Consider the following 22,309-nt stretch of genomic DNA (forward strand, 5'->3'; position numbering starts at 1 on the left):
CTCGCAGTCACGTCTTTCCTTTATTCTTTTTTCCTTGTTTACAACGACTCCGCTTTTGTGGCTTTTCGGGTATACGTGGGTGCCCACCTGTTTCTTCTCCGGGGTTTTCATCTTTCTTGTTCCGTGTTTTCTATGGCACCCTGATGCGAGGCGTTTGCTCTCGTCCGCACAAAACGGAAGCATCAAAGACAAAAAAAAAATGCTGCTGGCAGCGCGATGGATAGGGGCGGATAAGCGGCTTGAAGGGGAGAACAAAAGCGAGCGCCTCGCGCTTTATGCGCGCGCGTTTAGTATTTATTTTTTTGAGCGCCCCCGGAAAGTGGCTACTTGTTGAGGGGGAAAGATGAAGAAGAAATCGGCTTCGAAACTGACTTTTTACGCCGCCTTTCTGGCTCCTCCTCGTTGGTTCCTCTTGTATTCCGCGCGTGTCCCTCGGAGGCGAAATCTCTTTCGTCCTTCCGCGAATCGGCCGCTCGATAGCGGAGCCTGCTTGGTGCATCGGCGGGCAAGGTCGCTTTGTGCTGGGCGCAATCGAGAGCGGCTGCCACTGTGGTTTTCCTGTTTTGGCGACAGTAAAAGAAGGGAGAGAGCGGCGGAAGGTCATTCCTCGGTCACTGCTTCTGGTAGCGCACCACACATCACCCTCCGTTTTCCTCCTCGCCAGCGGATGACCCGGGGCGTCGGACAATGCGCAGCATCGCGTCGCGCGGGGCTGTCGGCGCACATCCAAGGCGCTATCTTGCCCACCACACCACGTACGCGCCCCTCCCCCCGCTGTTTCTCTGGCTGGCAGCCGACGTGCCCACCGTGCTGCTGCTTCCGAGGTCGTTGTCGTTCTTATTGCAGGGCCACTGCCGCTATTGAGCTCCGGTCGGCGCAGTTATAGGTGCCCGGTCGCCGAGCAGGTGCGGCATATACGAACTGGTCCGAGCACCATTGTGGCTTGTGCACTGACTTCATGGAGCGGGCGCAGTGCACAACCTCGCGGGAGCAGCACGACGCAGGTTTTATCCAGAGAGCCATCCTCCAGTAACAACCTGAAAAGGAGGACAGTGGACGATTTTTCTGCCGTTGTCTGCTTTGTCTTGCGTCAGCGGTGACATTAGCTGTGTTACTGGTTATGTCAAGAGTAGGCTATTGAGTACCACACTGATGCTGTGTTGAAGATGTGGAAGTAGTACTCTGGTTGTTTTCAACCCTTCCCCCATTTGCGACACAGTGACTGCAGTCGGATACAACTCAAGAAAGAATCGGCGAATGCCACTCAAAGGAGGCTCTCCAGCCAGTGGTGTAGACCTACTGTCATGGCGTCGTACCTAATCATTTTGCACTCGCTAGGATACCACAACGGAGGCTTTCAGGAGCAAGGGGATTAACCGCGGTCTAAGTGGATAAAAAGCGACGACACGACAGCCGGTCGACGCCACTGGCTGGAGGGCCTCCGTTGAGGAGCATTCGCCGCTCAATTCTTGAGTTGTATCCGACCAACGCCACCGGCGCGGACCGCATATTTTACGGTTATTTCATTGGCCAACAATTTTTTATTCTATCTTCTCCCTCTCGGAGCTTATTATTGTTCCGGCCTTCCCTCTTTCCAGTAACTGTGGTGCTTGACGTGCGGGAACATGGTATGTGTGGGTCTTTAATAAAAAGCATTAGGCACTCCTCCAGCTGTCATAATTCTTCCCGCTCGAACTGGTAACAAGGTACGCCATGCACGAAAGTGTTTGAACACCAAATATCCCCCATCGACTCATGTTGAGCAGAATATGCCGAAGAAAATTTCGCTGGCATAAACTTCTCTGAAACAGAACTTTGCGCATATAGTTGTATAGGCGTATATACCACATAACTCGAGAATTTAAAAAAATTGACAGACGCTCAAACGGTCTGAAATAATGAACTGATTAAGTAGAATGCGCTTTTGATTTCAGTTTGATGCGTTTTCCTTTTTCTGCATCCCATTGTCTGAAAGTTATAGCGCCAATCAATTCGCCTTATATTGGCTGGATTTACGTCTCACTAATGATTTCTTTTATGCTTTTACATTTGTTGCTTTGTACGCATTTCGCCTGCTTTCGCTGCTTTCGGCACTACTTTCCCTCTCTCCTCACTCGCCGCCCACCTTTCGGTCTCCGCCTGTGCAGATTTTTTTCCTCTCGCCGTTTATTTGGGGAGCGGTTCTCGCGCTCGGATTGCTGCGGTAGGTTGAGACTTCACTCGGCGGTCACGCAGAGACACACGCCGGCATTTTTTTTTTTTGTTGTTTCATGGCGCTCATACTGCTCACGCAGTGAAAAGCTACCGGAGGCTTCAAGGTATTCACGTTGCTATAGTAGGATACAGATCTAGAGCAAAGGGCCAGATTCCCTTCAAAGGAGCCCCTCCAGCCAATGGCGTCGGTCGATTCTTCCCCTTGACCGATTCCCCCCTCTACCCTTTGACCGCTCCCCTTGGTACTGCCAGCATGAAATAGCAGTGGGTGACAGATTAATGGGGAATCACCACGGCTTAATCGGATTACCGCCGAGTAATGAAAATCTGTCGACGCCATTGGCTAGAGACCTTCTTTGAGAGGCATCTACCGCTTCGATCTTGAACTGTATCCGAGTATATATTAAAGTGTACATGACTGCAAAAGTATTTTTCTATTGTCTTTTGTTTTACGTGACTGTATCGTTTCAGCGATACCTTGTGACGTTTCAGTGGCAAAATAATAAAATGCAAATCCTCGAGACTTAACCAATTTAAATGCCGGGCTCCTTGTTTGTTGCACCCCCGGTAGTCCCGTGGATTTTAGGGGCGAGGATCTTAATATGCGCAGAGATTTTGGAGTTCTCTCCATGGTGCTTTTTGTCTGAGGAATTCATCCCATAAGTGTCCTATTTCTTTCAGCTTGTTGCCGTCCAGGGTACAGTACCGCCTCATATACTTTTGTATTACAAAGCATGGTGATTCTTGTTTAGGATGCGCTGCAAGGTAGGCGGGAATCTAAAATGAAATTCCGCTCTCTCGTCTTCGCTTTCACTGCAAAAGACAGCACTTTCTTCGATTTCTCGCCTGTTCGTGTATTCGCCAAACAAGGCAACGAAGGCTTTCTCCCTGCACCGCTTCCAATCTGCGCTGCATTACCATAACACAGTGAATCCGGCCAGATACTCGTTTGCCAAGATTTAGTGCGGCTGCCCGTACAGCGTACGCCGACAGCACAGCCGCTTCGCTGCAGCACGTCTCGCGGCTCCTAGCCTCGGGCGGACAAGTACACATTCTGCATCGTTCGGCTGCTTGCGGTTTCTCCGCGGGAAGCCACAAAATCGTGGAGGTGGCGGCGATGCTATAAGCGGTAACCCATGAATTGAGGTCATCGATGCTGCTGCTGGCCGTTTTCGCGAGTGGAGTAAGAAAGAAGCGCGTCGCAGAGAAAGGAAAGATAAAACAAGTCATACTTGGCAGGGCAACAGTCGGTTGCAACAACATAGATTGCGGCGAGTGCGCGTGCGCCATCCTTCGCATATCCTGTTGTGCGCGGGCCCCTGTATGTGCCGCGGCAGAGGACAGCCAGCAGCAGCTGCTCTTGCTGTTGAATATGCGGCGACTCATTTCGCGCGTCTCACAAATGTGGCCCCAGCACTGACGCCGGATTATTCGAGAGCGAGATGAGAGAGAAACCGCTCGGAGTCCTTTTCTTGTTTCGCCCGTTCGCTCACCACATGCACTGCGTCCCTGGCGCGCGGGTGGAGGTCGGATATGGGACCGCAGCGCGCTTGCATGCGTTCGGGGCAGGATCGTACGGCATCGCCGCATTTGCGGCACTGTGAGCGGCATCCTAATCGGTCCGGTCGACCAGCAGCGATGGAGAAGAGGACTGCTACAACACCAAGAACGCCGCGCAGGAGAGGAGGATGGGGGAACTCGAGGTGCCCGGCGTCGTCGCCGTCTCTTCGTCATTAGCGCGTCTTCCTCGACCACCCCTGTATATAATGTAAGATATATACGCTCAGAAGGGCCGCTTCTGCACACTCGCCATGCGAGAGACAGCTTCCGCGGAGGGGGGCATGCTTTGCATCGGCCTATCGCATACAGGGACAAGGACGACAATAAAGTTCGTCCTCTAAAACCCTGGCTGTGTTCCTCGTTCCTCACTTGCTTTTCATTCGCCTCCTTCTATTCCTCTACATAGCCCCGGGTCGTCCCAGCAGTAAATTAAGACGGACGGATCCACCGCAGTATGTATGCATGCATGCATGTATGCGTGTGCGTGCGTACCTCTACGTCTGTGCTGCTTATCTGGGATGCGCTCTGTATTAGGCGTAATGTACAATACGCGCAGTATGCTACGCAGTTCCCCAGGTAGGCGCCAGCGATCGCGCGTCGCATCAGTCGTAAAGAGTAAACTCGTCCGCAGAAAGAGTATGGGGGAGGGGGGTCACGATAGAGGGGGGGAGCCCAATCGCTTGTCGTACAAACCGCGAGGGGTGCTGCTGCCGCGCAGCGTCGCTTGCGTAAGAAAACCGAGTGGCCTTGACAGCGAGGGATTATCTTATCGCTGCGTGGCGCTGTAAAGGAAGCGGCCTGCGAATCCGTCATGCATTATTCGTGGCCGTGCGGCGCCCTGGCCTCCCCTGTGTTGTTCCCTGACACGTGAAGCGAAGCGTCGCTTAAAGAATCGCCGACCTCGCTGTCCTGCGAGGCGTGCTCTTGTACGAGAGGAACGGCGGGAAGAATTTGTCGCGGCTTTTAATTACCCGCAGAGAAGATGCACATAGCGGACGCCGGCACTTTGCTGTAGGTGTAACGCGAACAGAGGATGGTCGCTCCCGAAGGGTCTGGCTGCAGTAACTGCCGACGTCCATGGCCGCAAAGCGCGGTTTTCTCATTCCGCTAACTTCGCTCGTTTTTATCGGCATGGTCTATCTGCGTGGATCAGGGTGTAGATTTAGCTCTCGTTATTCTTTATATAGTTCCTTCCGGTGGGGAAGTTCTGTTTCATTTTTGGTTAAATCTGCGCAAGGCAGACAAATAGACTACCAGGGCGTTTGTACTAGAAGGAAAGAAGCTTATGGGGAGCTCTGCCAAGCAAAGTGCGTATTTTTTTATCGAGGAATTAATACTCGATTTTTTTTTCTGTTGTTGGCCGTAAAACCGCGCAACTCTCTCTGCGTGGTTGGATGTCAATACTTCTTCCTGAATTAAACTCTATTTTTGTTAGGGTTAAAACATGTTATATTATTTTATTTGTTTGAAACTTTATTTCGCTCTTGTCAGCTGAACTGCAGAAGTCATTCAGGCGAGAGAGCAGTTCGCGCTAAGCTCGACAGGTGGCGCCATTAGGACGCCCGTCATTTTTGGCCTTCGGAGCTGCCCTTAACGGCCCTAGTGTGCAGTACGAATTGCCGCTCCGCAGCTTGGCTGCGAGTGTCATGAGAGCTTTTAATACGGCTGCTTTGATGCTGATGTCAAGTGCATTTTCGATGCAGTATGCAGAGAAACAGAGCTAATGTTCCTGTGTCCGAAGGCAGCAAGTTTGACGACGCTGTTTACATATGGGGCACATCGCGTCACAGGCCGCCGTTTTGCTGAGAGCTGTTCTGCACGTTCATGCTCGTTTATGTGAGGACAGAATGTCGGGCGGCCGCACCGCAAAGAAAAAAAAAACCGCACACCCCTTGTGACAACTGATTTCAGCTCCGGCAGCAACTGCAGGAACGCGAAAACGAGCTGTTGGTCTACACAGCAGTGGTATATACTACGTCGTTCTATTGTCGCGGCGTTATTGTCGCGGTGTATTGAAAACAATCTGGTTATTACTTTTAGTGCAAACATCTTCATAATGCATTCATCGGGCGGAGAAGGGAGGCCAATGTGTGCATGCCTGTTTTACATCTTTCTCACTTCCAATTACAGAGGCTCTTATAGGACTACGCATATGCACGGGACAGTGGTCAGGTCTGTCATGATACGATTGTGTGTATTTGAAATGATTCCAGCTGATTAAGTCTGCGAGCAACGAAATCCGGTTTAGTTTTCAGACTTACTTTCGCCACAACATAACTGAACGCCGATGGGCGCTTGAACCGGCCTCTGAGCAACGTGTGTAGTCTTTCCTTCGCAACCCGGAACTTTAGCGGAAGAAAAAAAAATGTTTACAATAGGCGGCCCATCACGCGCGCGTCCACTTTCAGCCGTAAATCATGTGTACAGTGCTAAGCGCTGATGTTTAGTAAGTCTGTACATATATTTCTCCAGTTCAGAAAAGGGCTGAGTCCTCGAAAGCAAGATCTCAGGCAATAGTGCGATTACAAGTTGTGCATTTTTACAACGAATTAGGTGGTCTGTAAAGAGCATTAGACGAATGGAACAGAAAAAAATAAAGAGGTGCAGACTGCTGACCAGTTTGTCAACACATTCCAGCCAATGGGTGCAGTAGGAAGGAGACCAGTAAATCAAGGGGTTGCATCGAAGATTTTTCAAAGATCACCCGAAGGACGGCAGTGAAGGAAAGGTCACAGGACTAAATTTGGCAACGCTCGTGCTTTTGCGCTGTAGGGGCTAGCATTAATCCTGCATTGCACAGAGGTTGAAAAGGTCGGATAAAGTTTTGAAGTTTTAGGATTTCATTACTAATCGCCCCTTATTTGCCAATATGAAAAAATGTGATAGAAACACGATAAAATAATGACAAAATTTAGCAAATTTTTTAGCGTGTTCAATGTCTATAATGACGATAAAACTGTGCGTGTACATGCAGGGGCATGGAGTACATAAAGAGCAACATACAAAACTGCTCAATCCTCCCCTGGCGTCCATGGGCGGGTTGCGGGGTGTCGGTTTTCCCCACCCCGACTCAAGCGAGAAATATTTACTTACGATAACAATGCTGAACAACATTTTTATTTTATGAAAGAAGTCCAGAAAATACATGCTTCACATGGGACCTCCCTCCTTCCTAATCCCCTCTGCCCTTCGCCCCTTCAGTAGTAACCCATAAACCCGCCTCTTTTGTCATTGCCGCATTACAACCACATAATTTTTTGCTTGTTTAGAGGTTAGGGCTTTTTTATGAATTTAACGTTCAGCAGGCCTGCCGAACCTCTGGCGGCGAACACTTCGTTAAGTGCGTTGGTGAAGACCCCTTCTTCAAGTATGTCAGCAATTCACGCAGTTCAGTACGGAGAAATAAGAATTATTCCCAGTTTTGCACTCAGTATCACCGGTGATGAGCCGGGAATTACAGGATTAATAACTAGTTAAGGCAGTTTGAGCAACGTTAGGTTCAAAGAGACACTTAAAACAAATTAATGTTAGCCAGTATGAACGGAATTACGATCTTCTAATGAAAAAGAGTTAACTTTCTCGGAAAATTCATCGCTGTATAAGATAACTTAGAGCAAAAAAAGAAAATGAGAAACGTGTCGTAGTTTCGCGACTGAACTGCGGCGATTACGTCAGGAAAAAAAATGCATCGTTGCTTATAAGGGAAAACGAAGGATCACGTGCCTGAACGTTAAGTAACCTTTGTTTCGTAACAGCTGTAGTTGGATACCACTCAAAAAAGAAACTACATATGCTCCTCAGATGAGACCTTCCAGCTAATGAAGTCGCGGTTAACCCTAACAAGCTGTGGTTAATTTCCTTGCATCCGCTAGCCCCCTGCAATGTCAAGTTACCATGTGCAACGGAATTAATAACCACGACATCATCAGACATGGTCTGCGCTATTGACTGGAGGGCCTGCTTTGATTGGCATCTGCCGCTTCGTTCTTGAGGTGTATCCGACTATAGAAAACCCGTGACGTTCGACGGCATCGTCAACGTCATGGGTCTGAACCATTATGATGGGCAAAACATTCCCACCATAACTCCTAAATTCTGAACGATGAAAGTGCATTTAAGTGTTGAAAAACTTCAACAGGTTCACAAAGGGCCATGCCATCAGATTTCATTGAGATGAAAAACCAACGCGATCGAGTTCTCTTCGGCATTACAGTGCCAATAAAACTGCGCGCGTGCGTGCGTGCGTGCGTGTGTGTGTGTGTGATTGTGTGTGTGTGTGTGTGTGTGTGTGTGTGTGTGTGTGTGTGTGTGTGTGTGTGTGTGTGTGTGTGTGTGTGTGTGTGTGTGTGTGTGTGTGTGTGTGTGTGTGTGTGTGTGTGTGTGTGTGTGTGTGTGTGTGTGTGTGTGTGTGTGTGTGTGTGTGTGTGTGTGTGTGTGTGTGTGTGTGTGTGTGTGTGTGTGTGTGTGTGTGTGTGTGTGTGTGTGTGTGTGTGTGTGTGTGTGTGTGTGTGTGTGTGTGTGTGTGTGTGTGTGTGTGAATACAAACAAAGCACATGGAATTTCACCGGTGCATTGTCATTGTGGTTTTCTCTCTTCTAAAGCGCCGCCAATTAGTTTGAAAGTATGGCAGCTTTGGAGAGCGAACTCATTTTGTGGGGCCAATTTTCAACTTTTTCTGTTCGAGACTGGGTACTGGCCCCATGGCTACCCGTAACAACCTCACAGACTGATTTTTTTTTTCTTTTCAACAGCGAAAGAGGGTCTACCGTACGGGAGCCGGCGACAACTTGCAGCTGCACCCTCACAGTCATACATGCATTGGTGGTGAAGGTAGGTTCATTTTTCATTTGATTCATTGATATCCAAGCTTGCTTTACCGCACGTTAGAAATATTCTGTTAAAGAAATGTCCTTTCGGATCGGGATAAAATGCCTCCAGAGATACGTCTGCCTCAATTTTCAAGAAAAACGGCGATTTGATTGATGCTCAGGGCATTAACTCGTTGATCATGGCTTCCTTTAGTTCCAGACTACTTGCTAAACCAGTTGTTTCCAATGTCCGTTGAACCAAATCCCATGAATAATGCTTTATTTCAAGATTATGCCAGACCGTGGTAGAAATCGCGTATGGACGCCTGACAATGCTTGCAGCGCATCTATTATAGTCTGAAATTCTAGCGGGCATCGCCAGTCAAGGGACAAAGGCAGCGATGTAAGTAATCGAAACGCGAACATCTTTCTACTGCGACAGATGTGAAAAGCGGTAAACGTGCATAGACCATCAGCTCCTCTCCCTTCGTGGTGAGAGATAAGGAAAACATCTCTAACCATTAATTACAAGGTTACGGCGAGGGAACCTGCGCAAGACAAAAATGGAGTTTTTTTTTTAAGCAAGTCAAGGCGCCGAAGCGTCACTAGAGGCGCCTCCGTTGGCGTCATAAATCAGGCGCAATCGGGCGAGGCTCAGTTCAACGCTAGCGACGCCACTGCAAGCCAAATCTGGCTCTCCCTCCCTCTCTCTCTCCCAACCTTCCAAATAAGCGCTCGTCAGCCTCACATTATCTGTTTTTAAGCGCAACCACGTGCGTCCTTTCCAGCTTTCATTCGCACATCTCATTTTTGACCGCACCAGCTTTTGGGTGCGAGCCCTTGGCACATATTTACTCAGACGGAGCCGGCCGGAAGCGTCGGACGGTTGCTCCAATTTTTTGAAGTCATATATTACGGAGCCAGAGATTCCTTTAGAGAGACGGGGGACGGAGAGGGAAAGATGGGTCCTGGTGTTTGGACCGCCGCTCCTCCGATCTTCAGCGCGGGGTGTCCTCCGCAAAACGGTTCGCAGAAGGAGGCAATTACTAACCTCCTCGGCCGGTCTGTCACCCACTCGCCGACGGGTGATCGTCACTTGAGGACGCTTCCTGTAGCGCAGAGGCAGGAAGGGAGGTTGAACATTTTTGTGCCCTGCGTTTTGTTTTAGCCAGGAGCCCCCCCCCCCCCCCCCCCCCCCCCCCCCCCCCCCAGAGCTTTTTCTTTTTTCTTCTTTATCTTGAGTGCAAAGCACGCGAGAAGCTTGGCATTCTTTGGAGTTCTTTGTCGTACTTTCTAGTCTGTGTGTATTATCGGGGCACTTTTTTTCCGTTTCTGGCTGCTCCTGGTGTCGACGACATGGTGACCCTGCGGGCAAAAAAAATGACCCTCGGCTGAAGCCTTCATACGCCCTCGCACACTATCGCCCTCTTCTTTTTCTTTGCAGTTTTAGCGCCGGAAGTTTTTTTTCTTTTGTCACGGGGTTTGTGCGAGGACTGTTAATCACAGCGTCATCCGTTGTCTCCCGTTTCTTAGTTGCGCATCTCTGAGGCTGTACAATTTATCCTCATCGGCTTGCGCGCCGTGAACAAGAGTGCATTCCCATCACGTTGCTTTTTTGGGTAATTGGCCTCTGCCGTTCCAACAAGTCCTAGAGACATAGGAGGTGAAGCAATAAAGAAAACGATGAAAGCTGGGACAAAAATACTTCGAAACACGCCTCGAACCGCTGACGAATGACCACGTTGAGCGCGATCAGTCAAAAGCGTTGCAGGCGAAAACAAGCGCGCACGTTCTACGAGAAAGACTGTTCCCGATGGTCGCAGATAGCCGGCCGACATGCCTCGCGGCGTTTAGCGCCATCATGTCCCGCGGGACACGATGTGAGTGCTGCGAAACATTGCATCCTCAATGAGTGCCGCCGGCCGATCTTACCTGCTGGGACTGGCTGTATTTCGTTGGTCTTCCTGCCACGCAGGGCGCCCTTTTTTCTTCACTTCAGCAGCCTGAATATTAAACAGATGCACAATTTTCTCTCGCTTAACTCACGAACTCAAGTATTGTCACCACTGAAAAAAAATTTACACAGCTGTCCCTTACAGAAATGGTATATAGACAGTCTATAGATTTCTTATAGACTCTAGTTCTTTCCTATAGATACTTCTTTTTATGTATTCGCAGTCTATAGACTGTCTTTAGACAACAGTCTACTAAAAGTGTATGGCCATAAATCTATAGATTGTCTATAGACCGTCTATGGGATTTGTACTGCCAATAGACTGTTATCTAGGGTTTGTCTATAGAGAGTCTATAGACTTTATAGACAGAAGTCTATGGACAGTATATAGACTGTCTAAAAAAAATTTATAAGGGGTGGTCGTATGTGGTACACCTTGCGTCCTAAATGGCCTGCGTCGTTTACTCGAAACAGACCATTGTTCTTAACTGTCACATAAATGCGCGTGTTGTAATGCCTGAAACATTAAACCCGCTCTGATGCATGCCGGGATGTTAGTGTATATGATCTGACTTGGCTGAACGTTGTGTCATTATTGAATGCAATGCAACTCAGTCGAGTATGGCCAGAACAATGGACGTGAAATAAATTTCAGTGCACCTCCTGACGCTGCCTATGGCTATAACACTGTATGCAGTTCACGCTTGCTAAATGTAATATTTGACACCTGTCTTGCTACTATGAGTCGTGTGTCACCTGAGGTTTCACGTCGCTTCCTGTGTAGGTGTGTCCGCTTTTTGTTGTAACTATTTCCCATTTCATACGTCTGTGTGATCGCTAAACAACACTGTAACCGCCCACAACGCACCTTTATATAATGTCCCTAACGGGGCATGATGAGTATGATGATGATCATGAGTATGATGATGATTAAAACATTTTTGGAAGGCTGCGGTTTAGTGAGAGCCGGAAATCAGCTTATGCATATACATTGCCACATGTGTTGATATACTGTGACGGTTTGTGAGCGTGCACCCCGGAAAGACACCGTCCAGTGACTTTTTTTTGGAGGCTGCTGCCATGGCATCCTGGAATCGCGTCCGCTGAACGATTCCCGTACTTGGACATGGCGAGAAAGAGTGCAACAGACGGGACTCCTTCGTACATTACGGGCCCATCGGGAAGGGAAGGGGGTTGACAAAGGCAAGCGGCCGGCGACCACGGAGATGAAGGCGGTCAGCGGCTACGGCGAAGGAGGGGCGGCCGAACAAAGGAGCCGACGGGAGGAATGATCGAAACTAGCGGACGAGACTGTCGGAGGAGAGCAAGGCAGGAGACCAGAGCGGCGCCACGACCTGAGAGCCCGAGGTGCAGCCGTTGCTTGAGATCGGCCTCCGCCGACGCGTCCCCACGCCTGGCAGCTCGACGTAGAACGACCAGCCGAAAATGAAAGCAGCGCACGTGCTGGCAATGTTCTGCGCGGCCGCGGCAGGCACCCTTCATCGAGTCCGTGCCACGCTGCGCCAACGCAGCCCCGGTGACGACGAACCCATCAAGTCCCGTAAGCGAGATCAGCCCAGTTGATTTGATTATATGTATCTATAATTCATTTCTCTTGTCTGTGCTTCCATCTACTCAGGGCAAAGTGTGGATCCAGGACCATTTTAAGAAACCTGTTCGTCACAATAGTGCAGGTGGTAATACAGCGGGATACACGTCAATGGCGAAAGCTTTCATGTGACAGTGTTTGGAGGCGTAGTTGAAAACATCACGCCTACATGCTATAGTTCTAAATCAGTGCTGTCTGGAAGCGGTCTTCACTAAGCAGTTGTAGGAAATTACACGCTCCTATTAGAAATTCGAGCACGGGCTCTGAAGCCTCATAACAGGAAAATCTCAGAAACATCGGCGCATACGCTCCTAGTCGGACCGAACCCGATCATGCAAGGGAGTCGCTATATTGACACGCGCACTGTATACGCTGGATTACGCGGTAAGCGCGCGTATCCGTCAAGTGGACGCAAAACTCGTTGAGGGATCGCTGGGCCACCAGACACGCTGTGGTCGCGGGCAAATTGGCACGCCAGAGCTAGCCAGCTCATCGCAGTAATGTGCGGGCGCCGTGGGGGGAACGGTGGGGTCTGGAAGGCCTTCCCCTCAACGAGCGAGCGAGAGCTGACCACCGGCCATTCCCGCTTTTAATTACCGCACCGGGCTGCAAATCGGCTTTTGACAGACCCAAGATGCATCGGTGTGTGCCTTGCCCGGCGTCGGTGCCGGTTTGTTCGAGCCCTCACGTACTACGTACGTAGCGCGCGTTTTCCCCGAGAGCCGCCGCTGATGACGGCGGGTCCTTGTCCCTGTTGGTTTTGTTCGGGACGACCTCGGCGTTTCTTGCAGCGGGCTTTCATCTTCGCACGGAATATGCTCGTCCACTTACTCGGATGCTGCGTATGCACGCGATTGAGGGGTTTTTTTTTCCGCTTTGTCTTCCCGGGCCTTCAATCAGGCAGCGCACGCGCGCGGTGACGGCCTGCGCTGCTCCCGCCCGATGCGGACTCCCGCGCCAGTCGTGTTTGGCCCGGTTCTTATAAGTGCGTGCTCCCTGCCTCCCCCCCCCCCCCCCCCCCTCGTGCGTTCGTGCGGGTAATTGTCTTAAATGAGTGTCCCGTGTCCATCCTTCATCTCATACCGTTGCTTGGGCCGTTCGCACTGACTCGCGCTTCGAATAGGCCCCGCGGGGTTGTTTGCTTTGTCAGCGCACATGCAAGCGTTATAACGCTTCCTTTAGAAGAGAGTATTCTCTCTTTCAAAGCAATGTGCACTCGGCGTTCAAACCTGTCTGGATAGAGTCAGCTGTTGAAAGGTGGCGTGTAAATGACTGCCTGAAAAAAAAAAACACGCTTTGTAGAAGAATTATAAAGTTAAGACATGTCGGTAAACACGAATCTTTTGCACCATTATGTCTGGGTAGCGCATCACTGTGTGCTGAAAGTGTCTGTGCAGTTGAAGTCAGCATTGCTTTAGTAAGCTGCCTGCAGCCTACTGTATTCGGCCTCTGTTCTTTCCTAGCTGCCCCGGGCTGCCAACTAAGTGAAAAACTTTGTTTTCCATCTATTTATTTTTGCCCTCTTCGTCTTCATAGCCTTCTTTTCCTTCTTCGTTCACGCCCAGTACTGAGCATCACATCGAGGCCGCTGTCCTGCATCGCGTGGACGGTTCTGTCACTGATCGGCGGCTATAGCTAAACGCTGCCTGAGCCGGACCACTCACTGCGTGCCGAACTGGAACAACGCCTGAAATTTCGCCACTTTTAGTCACATTTTACGATCAAAGAAATAAATAAAACAAACTCGAGTATTCCGTCGCGTCTGTAGCTTCTCTGGAGTTAATTTCGCCGTCTTTGTTCAGGTGACGATATGTGCCGCGGCTGTAATTCATTCGCAGCCTTCGAAAGGGGGTCGAATTGAAGAGTTTTTCGGATCTAATCAATCCAATTCAATGGTTTTTCCTTCGCCTTGAAGAGCGCATTGTGAAGCGCTCAGCACACGGAGTGCGACAAAAAAAAAAAAAAACTTGAAACCGATTGTTGCAGCCGAGAGCCTTTTTGAAAGGAAAGGGCTTCTGAGAGCTGTTTTTTTTTTTGTTCTCATTTCAGCAAGATATTCTCCCTTCATTCAAAAACTGAGGCTCTCAGCCGCACGGGGCCGCAAACAGGAGGCCCGGAGCAGCTCGGCTTTGTTCGCGGCAAACCTGAATGTGCCGTGTGCTTGTCGCCTTCACTGTTTATTATTCTTCCGTCCCCCACTTTCTCTCAAACCAAACAAGTGTTTCCGAGCTCTCTCTCTCTCTCTCTCGGGCTAATAAGGATCTTTTCAACTGGCGCATTTATAGTGGCCGCTAAGAGTACACCGCATTGTGTCGAAACGGCGGCACCGTCGAGGGGAGGTATTTTTTTTATTTACGAGCACGAAGGTTAAACAAAGCAAGTAAACAAAGTCGCCAGTGCGAGCGACAAAACACGACCGAAACAACAGCGGCGCGCACGGCGCCGCAGAACCCCGCCGGTCCCCTTTTGTTTCTCGGGTCGCTCCGAACTCAACTCGAGTGCGCCACACACACAGACACGCTCTGCGACGTGTTCGACCGAAATGGGGTGGCGTGCACGCGGACGCGCGGCTTTTCTTCGCGCGTAAATTGCCGCTGCAGAACAAACACCAGGACCGCGCGCTTTCACGGGTGTCCGGAGCAAGGCGATCGCCCACAAAGCGCAGGAACTGTTGGCATTCTTCGTGTGTGTGTGTGTTTGTCTGTGCGTGCGTGAACTGAACGGAGCCGGAACCTAGCGGGTGCTTGCGTGGTGAGTTCTGGTGTGTGCTCTTTTGTATATATTGCTACAAGGCATAGGTGCCCGCGGCTATTGCTGCAAGCAATGCAAGAGCATATGGGCTGTTATTTTATTCTTTGTCGATGCGCTATAGGAGCCTGGATCTGTGCAGAACGTTGTTCGGCTGCGTACAGCTCAGTACGAGCTCTTATATCTTGCAAAAGCAGATGTTTTTTACTCGTACAATTGTTAGGGCGCGTCTAAATGAACAAGAGTTTATGGTTTATGGTTTATGGGAGTTTGACATCGCACTGTCATCGCATACTGACATCGCGCAGTACACGAGGCCTCTAGAATTTCGCTTCCATCGAATTTGAACCGCCGCGGCTGTGATCGAAACCTCGTCTTTCGGGTCAGCAGCCGAGCGCCGCAACCACTGAGCCACCAGAGGAATAAAGTTCTCGCTATTTGTTACCCTCTATATAAGCGCGAAATGCACTAGCTTGCTAGGCATCTTAAATATTTAAATTGGATGACAGATACGCGGGTTGAGAACGAGTGTCGCATGCCGTGTGACCTCACGAGAAGAGTTTGACGGAAAGGTATACCCGTTGCAGCTTTTCTTCTTGGAAACTGGACCGGCATATATCATACGACGATGATTACTCTTTCGCTCTATCGCGGCTATATTCGGTTAATTATCGTCCGCCTCGGTATATGACCAATGTTGGCTAACGCGTCAACACTCCGCACAAGTCATTTTTGGTTCTGCCGCTCTCCGCGTCAGGAAACTGAGCCGCAGAATTCTTGGTGACAGCAGCCGTTGACAACTGGTTCTTCTCGCCTAACGCAACAGTACTTGAGAAAGCGTTGAAAATACGAATCACGCAAGACATCCAGTCTCGCGATGTCTCCTTGCGACACATACCCCCCCCCCCCCCCCCCCCCCATTCCCCCGCCCCACCTTGCCGTCCCAGTGTAAGAGCCTTAAGATGCCTTCGCAGACAGAATAACATGAACCACATTTCGGTGTTCCAGCTCTTCTCTCAAGTTGCGTAACGCAAATAGAAAGGTTTGCTATCGTCATGCGCAAGCGCTGAAGTGCCATTTACTTGGGTAAATATAAACCACCCATTAATTTTCGCTAGATAACGCATCAGAATAGTCTCACCGCCAAACCGCGATCCATATTATTTTGGCGACTATACTGCATGGCGAACCATTGTGTGGCTTCGCTCTCCAGTCCCGGTATTGCCTGTTGGTCCCAGGAGATGAACAGGCCACACGGGAGAGGTTATTGCAACTGCCGTGCACTAGAACCGCCTTAATGTTGTAAGTTACATACTTTCTGCCAGTGCCATCCTCTCACCTCATTTGGTCGTAGGGCAACAAAGGTGTTGAACCATGCTTTGGGCGAACAGTGGCTCGCTGCAGATTTGCAGCTGCGGCAAGTTGCATCCCTAAACATTTGATTTGGTTGATTCTCGATATCCACTACCACACACTACCACTCGATAGCCACTACCACACAGCGTGCCATGAGACACGCTGTGTGGTAGTGGCTTCCAGATTAATTTCAACTATCCCGAGATTCTTTAATATAGACTGCGGTCTCACTAAACGAGCCTTAAAGAACCAATTGCTGTACGTGTGTTGCCGACACTCCCTAGGTTCGTGTCGACCAGGTCGCCGCAAAACTGCACTGCCCCTAGCGGTCGCAGCTGCGAACCACCGAGGGGGAAAGCTGGAACACTTTGCGCAACATTTACTTCGCCTTTCTTCTCCTCATTACCTCCTTCTCGCAACATTCAGCGATAACAAGCTCCCCGAGTGCGTAGTTGAGATGTGGACACTAAATTGGCGCATCTGCTATTAGAAGTAGTGCTGCAGATACCGACGCCACAATGAGTAAGACGCCGGAGTGACTGGGCAGGTTCCCCAGAACGAGGAACATGGCTAGAGGCATGGGAGACTGCCCTCCTCAACTGATCCACACTGGAGTCCCAAAGGGCTCTGGTAAAGAGGGCGCGAGACGGGGCCTGGTCGTGCGGTGTCCCGGACTAAGGATACCGACCATGTAGCGGGTTCTAATTCCCAAACTCTCTTTTTGAACATTAGAAAAGTTTTTCACCACCACCACCACCACCGGAAAGAGGGCGGTCTCAAAGGAGGTTGCATAGCTGTCGCTAAAGCGGGCCTGGAGAAGTTGCCGACGTTTTACTGGAGGCCTCACGGCATCGCGGAGCGCTTGAACATGATCATCGCAGACGTGTTTGCCGTGTATGTCGATGCAGAACAGTAGACCTCCATGGGATGTCGCCTTCCTCAAAATCGTCTTCGCCTACAGTACGGCCGCACAGGAGACCAGCCAGACGGCTCTGTAACGTCTTTCCGGCTCGTCCACAGCTGGGACGCACCGACCACACTCCATGCCATTCTCCCAAGCGTCAACGAATCAGACAACCTCGATGCCGTCGCCTACCTTCAGCATGCAGACGAAATCCGACATCTTTCCAGGCTGAATATCAAAGACCAGCAGCGCACACAGACGCGCACACAGACGCACAACGTACGCCGACGCGACGGAGAGTGCAGGCCAGGTGACAAAGTCGTGAGTGTGGACGCCAATCTGCTGCCGAGGACTTTGTGAAAAACTGTTAAGGCGTTATCTCGAACTTTACAAGCTACCGAGACGAATAAATGAACTGGACTATGAGGTCGTTCGCGATGGAGTGACAGCATCGCAACGGCGCCGCGCACGCCCAGTAGTGATGCATGTCGTACGTGTTCCTGAAACCCTGTTGCGAGCGCTAAGGAACACCACTGTTTGCATTTCCAGCGTGTATTTTGGTTTTCTTAATATGATGTCTGATGTACGCTGATGTTTTCCTTTTCTGTTTATTTTAGCTATCTTTTGTTTTGCTCTTTAGCATCGGGGCGATGCTTACTGAAGATGGGGTAATGCTGAGGAGCTTCACAATGTTTGTTTGTTTACGCTAATAGCCTCCCGCATGCGGCCTCATCACTTTGTGACGCGAGATGCGTCCAGAATTATCTCAAATGACCGCAACCGCACGCAGCTGCTTCTATGTTATTCGAGATTGTAGTAGGTAATTCCTTCGCTTTATCTCGAAAGTCTTCATATTCGTAAAGCTTCATCTTCGTCAGCTTTGAATTCAGCGCGGCCGAGAGCGGCGGCGATTCTTTCTTCGAAGGCCGCCGATCACGCATGCTATCGCCGCCGCCGATTTGTTCACTTCCTTGTGGGCGCAAGTTCAGCAAGATAAAGAGTTCGTTTGCTTGACACCTCAATCTACTCGTCTGCTATCCCGGCGTTGTTACCGCCGCGTGACAATGCATAATTTTCCTCGCAGCTAGCGACGAAGACAACAATGTGCATGAGTTGGTACAATCGAGTAGGCAGTTCGAATTTGGCGCTGCAGTCATTGCGACTCGTCATCACCAGACTTTACGTTTGCACCGAGCTTCCTGCGCGTCTCGTGCACTAAGTTTCGCTTTGGTGCGGAATAAAGCGCAAGTTTTCCTGACGCTGCAGGTACAACCTTTGTCCGTAAAGTTCCGAGACTGAGTCCATTTAAAAAAACATGCGTGTAACATTGAAACCATATGTGCAGCACCCTTTCGGAATAGTCTCCCTTGCAGTCTATACACAGCTTCCAACGCTGGAAACAGTCTTGGAAACAGCTGGAAAACGCTTCTTTTGGCAGGGCTGTCAGCTCCTTTGTCGTGGCGCCTTGAATGCCTCCACGCTCCTCATCCAGCGACCTTTTAGGGCTCTCTTCTCACGAGGAAACGGGAAAAAATCGCATGGGGAGATGTCAGGCGAGTATGGCGGAAGTACAGTAATGCTGCGCTTGGCGAGAAATTTTGTCACGCTGAGAGCAATGTGCGGACTTGTGTTATCATATAGAAGGCTCCATTGTCCAGATGCCCATAAGTCAGGGCGACGGCGTCGCAGTGCATCACTCATGTGTTGGAGCACGCGGATTTAAAACTCCTGATTCACTGTCTGCCCTTGTGGGACGAACTCGTGGTGTATGGCACCTCTGGCATCGAAAAAAGCTACCAGCATCGTGTTCGTTTCGGTCTTCTGTCGCTGCACCTTTCCCGACGCCGGAGAGCTTGTGGACCGTCATACGGCGCTCTGCCTCTTTGTTTGAGGATCGTATGGAAAACACCATGTTTCGTCTTCAGCAATGATGCTGTTGGCGAATGCAGCATCCTCCTCGGCCTCGGAGAGCAAATCAGCGCTCACTGATGCCCGCGTGTCCTTCTGGTCCTGTGTGAAGGAGTGCGGCACAAGTCTGGCATTCAGCTTTCCCATGTCCTCACGCAAAATTTGGTGGCATGTTGTCTTACTAATGTCGAGAGCATCTGATAGCATGCGGACTGTAATGGTGCGGTCTTTCTGTACGATTTTTCTGATCCGAGCCACGTTGTTTTCATTCCGTGAGGCTGAAGGGCGCCCCTGCCTTGTGTCGTCTTCCACCGACGTTCTCCCCGAAACGAACCTCTTGTGCCACTTGAAAACTCGCGCCCGCGATAATGTTTCATTGCCGTAAGCGTCAGAAAGGAGCTCATACATCTGTGTGGCTCTCTTGCCAAGCTTCACACAGAATTTTATGTTACACGCTGTTCGAGGTGGACGTCCATCTCTCCACATTCACTCATAGTGGAATGCGCAGACGACTAGTAACAACTTATTTTCTACATGTAGTGCCATCTAGCGGCTGCCACAGCAATTAACTATATAGCTCAGGCTAGCCCGAAAAGATGACGCTACCAATACGCACTAACATTTGATTTGGGGAGGCATTTCTAGAGAAGAAAATAAATCAGTCTCGAAATTTTACGGACAAAGGTTGTATGTCGAGGCTGAGAGCGCCTGAAAAGAGCTGCTTTTCATTTCAAACTCCCTGTTTTTAGGAATGTTTGAAAATTTACGCTGGAGCGCCTGGTATGACATTTGTATCTTGCCAGTGCTCGCCTATGGGACGTAGACTTGGGGGCTAACGAAAAGTTCTGGACCTGACTTGAGGGCAGTGCAGCGAGCTACGGAAAGGAAATTGATAGAGGAAGAAAAAGCACTATAATGATTGCTGGAGAGGTCACAGCGGTAGTCTACCTGCCCTTAAGATTCTCCACACCCATATACACGCACGTCATTTTCACAGGATGCGTATAAGACTCGCGTCCTAAAAACGTTAACAGAGCTTTCGCTTCACATGACGCCTAAGCTGCGTCACGCCAGGGACCAAGTACCGCCTTTTCCAAAAGTAAGCGGTCAGCGAGGTTTACTTCTCAATCGTATAGGTAAAGGGATCAAAAAAATCAAAAGGCATCGAAAGGTGAGGACAGGGGTTTTCCTTGCCGTATGCAGATTCAGAGCTTAAGGGGTGCCACGAGTGCACAGCTACGCGATTAAGAAACAAACCCCGTTGTTTGGTTATTTATGGCAAAGAGGGTACATGCGCCAGACAGAGGACACGGTGTTTTGGAAGACCCTAAAGCAGCTTTCGGTGTTCTGTGGGGTCATGTAAAATGCCGCAGCTTTTCATGCGCATCAAGGTTTTCATGCAAGGTTTTCATGCACACCGCACAGCGAGCACAGGCAGGAAACAAAAGAGTGGTTAAAGAACAACGACACCCTAATTGAAATAAGCAAGAGGGAATGGGCAGGCCATGTAATGTGATGGGAAGTAACCGGTGGTCCCTTAGGGTAAGGGAGTGCAATTCGAGAGAAGCCAGCCATAGCAGGGGGCGGCAAAGAGACAGTAAGACAGATGAGATAAGTAGTTTGCGCGGATAAGGAGGCGGCAGCTGGCACAGGACAAGGTTAATTGGAGAGATATGGGAGAGGATATTGTCCTGCACTCATCATCATCATCATCATTCATAAGCCTGACTACACCCCCTGCAGGGCAAAGGCCTCTCCCATGTCTCTCCAATTAACCCTGTCCTTTGCCAGCTGCGCCGACCCTATTCCTGCGAACTTCTTCATCTCATCCGCAAATCTAACTTTCTGCCGCCCCCTGCTACGCTTGCCTTCTCTTGGAATCCACTCCGTTACCCTTAAGGACCAGCGGTTATCTTGCCTTCGCATTACATGCCCTGCACAAGCCAACTCCTTCCTCTTGATTTCGACTTGAATGTCACTAACTCGCGTTTGTTCCCTCACACACTCTGCCTGCTTCCGGTCTCTTAACGTTACACCTATCATTTTTCGTTCCATGGCTCGCTGCGTTGTCGTTAACTTAAGCTGAACCCTTTTCGTTAGCCTCCACGCTTCTGCCCCGTAGGTGAGTACCGCTAAGATACAGCCGTTGTACACTTTTCTCTTGAGGGACATTGGCATCCTGCTATTCATGATCTGAGAGAACCTGCCATATGCGCTCCACCCCATTCTTATCCTTCTAGTTATTTCCCTCTCATGATCCAGATCAGCTGTCACTACCTGCCCTAAGTAGATTCTTTACCACTTCCAGCACCTCGCTGCCAATTGTGAACTGCTGTTCTCTCGCTAGACTGTTGAACGTTACTTTGGTTTTCTGCATGTTAATTTTTAGACCCACCGTTCTGCTCTGTCTTACTCATTGATCATGATTTGCAGTTCATCTCTTGAGTGACTCAGCAAGGCAATGTCATCAGCGAATTGCACATTATTTACGTATTCTCCATTAACTCTTATCCCCAACTGCTCCCAATTCAGGCCTCGACATACCTCCTCCCTTTGTCCCTTTGGAGTTGTGATTTCTGTGCGTGCGTGCGTGCGTGCGTGCATATGTGTGTGTGTGTGTGTGTGCGTGTGTGTGTGTGTGTGTGTGTGTGTGTGTGTGTGTGTGTGTGTGTGTGTGTGTGTGTGTGTGTGTGTGTGTGTGTGTGTGTGTGTGTGTGTGTGTGTGTGTGTGTGTGTGTGTGTGTGTGTGTGTGTGTGTGTGTGTGTGTGTGTGTGTGTGTGTGTGCGTGCGTGCGTGCGTGCGTGCTGAAGATTTATTGCATTACGAGAGGAGTAGGTGGCTCTTGTGAAGAATGCTATCTGGACTCCTTCTGAATGAAAAGCAAAATTAATAGTTGATTCAAGTTTTGGGACAATGAAGGGCGACGATTATTGACCACATAATGACTGATTGCTCACCACACCTTGCGTCTCCTTCAGTTGCACAATACAAAGCAATGGGAGCGCAATGAAGTTAATGAACATTTCTGGCGCGCAAATGGAGTCACTGCAGAGGCCCATTAAATGTCTTAATCCATCGGAATACACAGGAGCACATCCTACTGTATTCAAGTAGGCGAGACGTCCATTTTTTTTAACTGTGAATTTCTGAAACTTTAATACTACCGAGGGGGTATTCAGGCCCCTTAGCAACCGGAGAATTCGCTCAGAAGTTCACGCGTTCTTAGTTCGTAAAGCACAGCGTTCGA

General features: G+C 49.8%; 1 protein-coding gene across 9 annotated transcripts in view; it reads left to right on the top strand.

Moving 5' to 3' along the window:
- LOC144128648 (uncharacterized) overlaps positions 1 to 22,309 on the top strand; it is a 714,737-nt gene that overhangs the window by 288,908 nt on the left and 403,520 nt on the right. For all 9 annotated transcript variants that reach the window (XM_077662210.1, XM_077662211.1, XM_077662205.1 and 6 more), the window contains one exon: positions 8,526 to 8,604. The gene's annotated coding sequence lies outside the window, so the exon portion shown is untranslated. The remainder of the gene's footprint in view (positions 1 to 8,525; positions 8,605 to 22,309) is intronic.

The sequence above is a fragment of the Amblyomma americanum genome, chromosome 4 (genome assembly GCF_052857255.1).
Source record: "Amblyomma americanum isolate KBUSLIRL-KWMA chromosome 4, ASM5285725v1, whole genome shotgun sequence".
Lineage (NCBI taxonomy): Eukaryota > Metazoa > Arthropoda > Arachnida > Ixodida > Ixodidae > Amblyomma > Amblyomma americanum.